Source organism: Apteryx mantelli, chromosome 15 (assembly GCF_036417845.1).
Source record: "Apteryx mantelli isolate bAptMan1 chromosome 15, bAptMan1.hap1, whole genome shotgun sequence".
In the NCBI taxonomy this organism is placed as follows: domain Eukaryota; kingdom Metazoa; phylum Chordata; class Aves; order Apterygiformes; family Apterygidae; genus Apteryx; species Apteryx mantelli.
The window spans coordinates 6,824,216-6,832,511 of record NC_089992.1 but is presented as its reverse complement, the minus strand read 5'-3'; positions in this window follow the sequence as shown (position 1 = coordinate 6,832,511).

Sequence of the window (8,296 nt, the reverse complement as noted above, 5' to 3'; positions counted from 1 at the left end):
GTGGTAGGCCTGATTCAATTTAATAGTGGTCTCCTCACAATACCTACAACTGTTTAATGTTATGAATCCTTAGAGCTATGCTACTTTTTCATCAACAAAAGAAAGGGTTGCAACCTTCCCGACGTACAAGGTTTTTATTGTATTTTGCCTTTGGGAATTTCCAGCCGAGCCTAATCTCTGTCTAATTGTGTGTGAGGGAGAAAGTCTCCCATCAGCTCAAAGGGTCATTGATATTCAGGTGAGAGCCAAACTGTTTTCCAAAGTTTGATGATTACTCTGTCTTTGGGTGGTTGTTTGGCATCTTACAGCTCAAAGGTGAAACTGGCTTTAAGGCTGATTGTCAGTCAGTTTGGGCCCAAATGTTACTCAGTGTGCTTGCCCAGTTCCCCAGTTTCCCAGATTTTAGGGTTTTAGCTGGACCTTACCTTGCAACACTGTGTAGCTTGCTAGTGCTTATTTCAACAAGTTACTTTGATTAAGATAATTTTCATCCCTCCTGTAAGCTGCAGCGTCAAGGCTGGACTCCCAAACATAACTGGTGGCCCATGTGATTCTCTCTTATCAGGACTGCTATATAGAGACATATTTAAAAATGAGTACAAAAGAGGACTAAATTTAGTGCTGAAATACGAGCGTCAGTGTTTTGGCTGGAAGAAAGTGTCTTTTTTAGATGGATGCAATATTGTCACTATTTTGTGATGTGTGGCATTTACTGCATAAGTCAAGGGGTTATTGATCCTAACGAACTCTTTGGTTCTGCATCACTTTTGGCTTCTGAATGCTGGTTTTAGCACTGCAAATGAAAGGAAAGGGATGGAGAAAAGCCATCTGACTGAAAGGGCACCAATTGCTGGATAATTCAAGTAGATTTCTGCTGGTTGCACTATGATCCTAAAAACACAGTTTGAACCAGCTTCCTTTAGGCATAGAAAAGTATTGGCCAGGAGGACTTTTGAAATCACTGCTGAGCTGCTGAAAATATATAATATGCTGAAGATGATAACAACAAATGACTTAACCATGAAGTCAACATGCCAGCTATCTTCTGGACTAGGCTAACATACAGTAGAAGGTTTCTCTCCTTTTTTTTTTTTTTTTTTTGGGGGGGAGAGGGAAAAGGAAGGAAAGAAAGACAGATATTCCCAGCTATTTGTGCCAGATATCTTAAAAAACAAGGAGAAAAGGGAAATGATCCAGAGAAAACACAACCTCTACACCAGAACCAAATGTCTATATGTACAGATTGACTTATACAGTGCGGATACTCTATAAGCACTTTACCGTTGAAGTTTAGCTAAGATGATATTTAGAACATCTCTGCACTTTCTTGCTACCATCTCATTCTCCTGCAATGAACATCTCTGTTTGTTTCTAATACACCAATCGATTTAACAACACCGGTAAGAAAAGACCGCAGATCATAGAACAAGATTTCCAACCAAATTCAGCCCAAATACAGCCCAAATACAGCTTTTATAGGGAGAGAGAGCACCAGTATTGTCTTGTACTGTTTCCAGTGGCCAAAGAGCTGAGCTAAATGTTCTATATTCCTAGAATGACTCCTTCCTCCCCACCTTAAATAAAGCCCTCCCATTGTACTTATTATCATTCCAATTCATCAAAGCAATTGTTAAAAAAAAAAAAAAGTTCTTTCAGCACTGGCGGAAATTATTCTAACATTACATTTCAATAAAATGCCCCCTCCCCCGGTCCGCTGTGTATAAGCAATCAATGGGTTAAGTTTAGATCACTAACGTATGTTCCATGACCCCAGAATGCTTCATCAAATGTACTCATTACCAACTGAGCAAGTGAATGAGTAGTTGTGAGCCGCAGTTTAAGCGCTGATGGGATTGTGTGTGAGCCCCAACGTGGCCGAGGTATTTAAATTTTGATTTTTGTAATGGGCTTTGACATGTTTCATTTCCTCCGAGGGAGCACTCAAGACCTCTGAAAGTAAATGTTGCTAAAAAGTCATCAAGGCAGAATATTAAAATGCCATCAAATGAAAATTTCACTAATGCAATCCGGCTAGGCCTTCAGGTACCCGAGCGAAAAGGGGAGTGTCAAAGGTCCCGCTTCTTTTAGTGAAACATTATTTGTTCCTCTTCACTGACTGTTTCTCCAAAATAAATTATTTAAAGTCTTATTTCTTTTTTCTCCTGGGCCCTTTAAAGTTCAACTGCGCTGAGAGGAGAAGCAGGCAGGGGGACCAGAGGAAGGAGGTGTCATATGTAGAAATTTAACAAATCACTGTGCATGCATTGAGCGCCTGGGAAGATTGGTTTACGCTTGCTGGATGTCTGTAGCCTTGATACGGGAGCGGGGTAGGCACTGCCAGTACTCCGGTACAGGGCTTCAAACAAGCATAGGGGCAGAGACCCACACATTTCCCTGCGGCATCACAGCTTACGGGAGGGCTTCAGCTTAGAAGACGTTAAACACGTTCCCTGGAAAATGGGAGTGCTCGGTGGCCTTGGGAGTGCACTCGGCACCTTGCAGGGTTCCCGTCCTTCCTTCGAGACAAGAGGGCTGTTGTAAATTTTTCGGACTCGTTCCCCGTTGAAATTGTAAAGCAAGAAGCATTCAGAGAAGAGTAATGAGGTGGTAAGAAAGCAATGTAGTGGTGGGAGTAGGGATCTTTCTTTTCAATGGAAGGCAGAGAAAAGGCAAAAGGACATTGTGTTCAGGATAAAAGAACTGGAGACTCTGGTTTCACTTCCACTCATTTTACGCCTGTGTAAATCTGTGACTTTCTTGCTGTTCCTCCCGACTTACAACACTGGCAGGGCAAAACTTAAGCCCCTTGTTCCCAGCAATCTGGAGGCAAATCAGAAAAATAACAATCGCTTTATTAAGAAGCTTAATTCGGCTGAGCTTCATTCAAACTTTATGAGAAGGATGAAACAGAGACATCCTGACCTCGTGCAGAATTCCTTCCCGGACGACTCCGCAAGGATATTCGCACAATGAACTCAACCAATGGAACAGAAAAGAGGAGAACTGCACCATCAGGCCAAACGCTGATTGACTGAATACAGGCAGAAGGCTCACTACGGTCAAACTTCATAAAGCTGATTAACACATCTTTGGCTGATACATATACCACCAGGAAGAGGGCAGGCAGCAACTGTCGGGGGACGAGCAACTATTAAAAGAGAGTTGCAAAATAAGGATTTCCAAAGGATTCATAACTACCCTTTGTAACCCTTCTAGTGACATGCTTGCCTCGAGTGAAGGCGACGAGCCTTTTTTCCCTCTCACAGGCATTCGCATACCGTACTCAACTTGATGCAAATTCTGTACAATGTATTTAATAAAATCAAGTGAAAAGATATGCTGAAATAACCTCCCCAGTGGCTCCCCCAGTCCTGGAAAAAAAAAAGAAAAATCCTCTTTGCACACCCACAAAGTAAGCAATCTCATTTCAAAACCCATTCTACCAGTTCCTGACATTGTGCTGTCTGATTTCACATTAGCACAACGGATGGAAATGGCATTTAAGCTAATTATCTACAGGAGACTGAGCAAAGGGTTTAGGTGAGCTCCAAAAATTAAATAAGAAAAAAAAAAAAAAAAAAGCCTGCAAAATCCTTTCCAAAAAAATCAAGCCTGTTTAGGTGGAAAATAGTATGTACATTTTCTGGAAAATCCTCAGAAAGCCGAGCCCCACCTGGCTGCCCAAGGAGAGGACGGGGCTCTTTGTCGCCAGGGGAGCGTTGGAGTTTACAAAGCATACACAAATGCTTCTCACTTTTGGGGGGGATTTCGCAAACACCTGATTTGTGAGCCATCTGCCAAAGTTGTGGCTCAGATGCATTTCATCTCAATTGGGATTAGGGTGAGTGATCCAAAAATGCGCGTCTCAATCGAAATGTTGCGGGTCACGTCCCACGACATTGGTTACCTTGTCTGCTCCGGTATTCAGTATGCAAATGGGATGCAGCACGAAGCGATCCAACAGCAAGATGTGATAGGGAGGAAAAAGATAGGACAATGTGTCAGAGAAGGGGAGAAAACCATAGCAGGCTGCGGAGGAACGGAAATGAGAGATTGGGGCAAAGCTGTTATAAGAAATAGAAAGGTCCAAGACTGCATGTCGGAGGGACACGCGAGTGGTTGGGAGAGGGTGACACGAGGAAGAGATAGAGGGCTGGAAGTGACAATATAACAACCTCAGATGTGGGGGATAGAAACATAAATTAAATGGGAATATTTCTGTGTACTCTGAAAAGATCTGGAACAGACCTCAGGCTAGGAGAAAATAGTTATTTGCAAGTAACACTACCTGGTTTTCTATTTGCAAGGGGTTTTGTGTACTTGTTTGTTAACAGAGGGTTTCAATTAATCTTGAAAAATGAGGACTATATAAAAAAAAAGAAAAAGTCCCCTTGGTATTCCCATGGTTCCTCAGAAACCAATCAATGTTTTCTTTCAGCTCATTTTTAATTTCAATGTATTTTGACATTTAAATTAAGATCTCAAGATCTGGTAGATAAAAACAAAGACTTTAAGAATAACAGAAACTACAGAAAAGACAAAATTCAATTTCTTCATGCTTAGCAGTCGTTTTCACCAGTAGTTACAGCTAGACAAATATTTTGGTTGTAAATGCTTCTTTCAAAATGCCATTTTGGGTTAACAGAAAAGAAAAGAAGAAGTCCAACTGACCAAATTGTTTCTTTTGAAAAATTCTAAAAAGAACTCAAATGTTTTCTTGATTTTGTTTTTCAACTTGAAATGCTGTGTTCTCAGTACACTTTAAGATGATTAAAATTAAGGCTTCTCAAGAATAAAATATTTTAATATGGATTGTTTTTTTCCCCAACTCACTGAGGCATTCAGAACATTAACAAAGGCTCTTTTTCAGCTGGATTCTAAACAGTCTATTTTAAAAAAATCACAAACAAGCTGAAAAATCAATTATTCACACAAATCTGGTATTGACCTTCTCTATAAATTACTCAACAATCCAGTTCTGCCCACAAATACATATATAAGTCACAGTGAAACCAAAGGAAATTGTGAATATGAAACTGGCTGTAACTAGACTGTTTAGCAAATCTTACAAGGAAACATATTCTCAAAAAATTATAGCACAAAAAATGCAGATGTTAGCAAAAGAAACTACATTTTCATAGCTTTTGGAAACTTTTTTTTTTCTTGGAACTTCTGAAGATTTCTGAAGAACAGGAACCCCCAAATTCCCTTCCACTTCACAGATACTACTTCTTTATGGCTTGTATTTTAAGACTAGATTGAAAGACTGAGATCCTCTGTTGCCTACTGATTCTTGGGGTGATTTTAATATGCCCAGAGAAGACAGGGAGTCTCTGGAACCACCATAGGTCATTGAAAGTGTACAACTGTGGTACAGGAAGCGTACAGGTGAATTTGCGTTCAGTAGGATGATAACAGAAAAGCAACAAGAGATGCTTAAAATCCATCCACTTGGACCGTCCAACTGTCTACATGCTTTAAATTCCAAGTATACTTTGAAATACTTTGAAACTGAAACAGTTGGAAGCCATTTGGGATTTTGGAGAGACAATCTCTGTTTCAAAACCGATCGAGACTTTTTGTTTTTCCTTTGCAAGTTTGTTGTTTTACGGCAAATGGTATGGAAAAGAAGCAAACCCTCCAGAGACACTATTTTGGGAAAGACTTTAAGTCGTCAAGGGGAGCATTTGACAAACTTCTTCTATCGCACAAATCCTCTGGCCCTGTTTTATCTAACTTGGCACAATGAAGATACGATGCTTGCAGAATGTACTATGTTTACTTTAGTTTCTCTTCCAAAAACTCAATCAATACTGCAGCCTCACCGTCTCCTTTTATAATTGGCAATTACAGGCTGACTGACTTGACACCCAAATGTCTTCATGTGTGTTATTCTCTCCCTTACTATTTCCTGCATAGACAGCTTAAAGTGGACAGTTGCATATCTGCATTTAGAGAATGGAGGCATCAGCTGGGGGTTTGCCATTGACTCCCTACCTGAATTTTGCCTCTCTTTGACCTTCATGAATCTAACTGGAAAATTGCCTCAAAAGAAGTAATATTTAGTGCAAAAGATACCTAAACAGCAACAACAAAAGAAGAAGGGTCGAAAAGGCCTTCAACATTTTCGGTTGGAGCTTTTGACACAAAGCTTGGGAGAAGAAAGCTTGATTTTTCTCTGGCTGGATCTCTGAATTTCACAGCCTAGACTTAGTGCAACTTCATGTGCATCCACTCAGTTTGGGAAGCTACCACTAACTGACAGTTCCTGTAAGACCCACATGAAATGCCATGATGATTGCCTTAAAAAAAAAAATGCTTTAGCATTTCTTTTGCCGAGCCTTCCTCCTCCACTCAATATCTGAGATCTGCTTAGGCGGGTTCTGGAAAGAACATTATCCGGGAAGTGCTAACAATGCACTTTAATTTTCTTCTGGACTGACTTGCTGCTAATACACTCCCAGTCTGTTTCTGAGAAAACTGTTTTCTGATAAATATTATCTAAAAGGTCAGTGCCCTATTCAGGATAAAGATGAAGACAGTTAGTTCTGGCTAATATTGAGAAAAGTACTCAATGAAATATTTGTACAAATGAAATTTTACAGCGAACTCAGGTTTCCCTAGGTAAAAAGCTTCACTGCATTCATCCCGAAAAAACATTCTGCTCTCAAAAGCAAAACAAGACTGCAGCTGCTGTAAACCTTCAGATTTTGTAAAAGGGAAATCCCATTCAAGCACATAGCTCTGATTACATGGACTTAGAGTTTCCAGAAGTTCCCTAGTATATATAATCTTTCAAGGAAAAAAAATATACAAAAGTTTTGGGCACTAGGGAAAGGTGAACAAAACCCATAGTTAAATGTACAGCAGCAGTGAGAAAAAAAAGAAAACAAAACAAAAGAATTGGAACCAATGTCATAAATGGCAGCACTCCACTATATGAATAAGCAGTTTATAGTGACCTTATCTGCAAAAAATATACAAAATAGAAATAGAAGTTCATAGAAATGTCACAAAAATAAAAGGGACAATGAAATACTTTCTTAAGATGAGAAACAAAAACCATGTGAAATCCTTAGTATTGGGAGAAGCTGAGTTAGAAAGAAGTTGAGTGAAAGAGGTTTACAAAATAATGAACAGCAGAGAGAAGCTAAGTTAAGGACTGATTTATCACTTTTCCTATAACACAAGAACAGTAAAGTGCATTTAAAATTGACAAAGTAAACAGTTTCTTTGGTTTCGGTTTTTGTTTTTCTGTTTTCTTTTTTTTTTTTTTAATCCAGTGACTTATTAACCTGTGAGATTCATTGCTGCAAGGTCTCTTCAGAGTTATGAGCTTAGCAAGATTGAAAAAGCCATCTGACATTTATTTTGATAATGATGAAAACGACTGTTCAGTTTGAACATCTCTAACATACTTTTTTCAAGGAGTAGTATAAACCCTCAGGCTTCCTGGCTGAAGTCTAAACTCTAATTATTTAGGGTCAGGCGGAAACTTCTTCTCTTGGCAGGTCATCCCAGAGTTGCCCACTAGAGGGTCTCAAGGGTGTTCCTTGAAGGCATCTGGTCTTGGTCATCATTAGTAGCAAAGGGAGGCCTCATCCAGGATAATAATTCCTTTTCCCCTATGTACCGGTATATTCCCGCATGCAAACCCTTCGCAAATGTCCGCGTTTTGCAGAACGTTCTTTAGCTGGAAAGCTTTCCCGCAGCAGAAAGGAGAGTTTGTCTGTCCCCCAGTCTGCTTTTACCTCTCCGGTGCTTCGGGCTCACATCAGAACAAAGAGCTGTGGGGGAGTGAGAGGGAGGCATACACCAGGAGTAACAATCCTGCAGCCCTTTGCAGGGATTTTAATGGTATATGTGTGGAAAAGTAATAAACGGGACATAGCCCATTAGGCAAGAACAAATTTTCTTCCCATAATTTTATCTTTGTTTAATTGAATATTTAATTAGTATAAATATGAAACTAATTTTTTTATGTGTTCAGTACATTTAGCAAGAAGTGTTGATCCTGGTCTGCATCTTGAGAGGCATTTATGCAGACACGGACAGCAGCCATGCCCTTCTTGTCCCCTTCTGTGTGCTAATAGAAGTGAGCGGGTCATTTGGCATTAGCAAAGGAGTAACTTAGCATTTGCACTGAGCTGAATCTTGCCAGACTGTGTGCATATTGGAGCCAGTAGACAGCGGCTCCTTTCACGTTGATGAATGGCTTTTTTCAAGCGTTCTGCTCCCTAGTTATGAGAAGGGTGACCCGGTCAGGAGACGACTTTATGAAGCTATAAAAAATGTA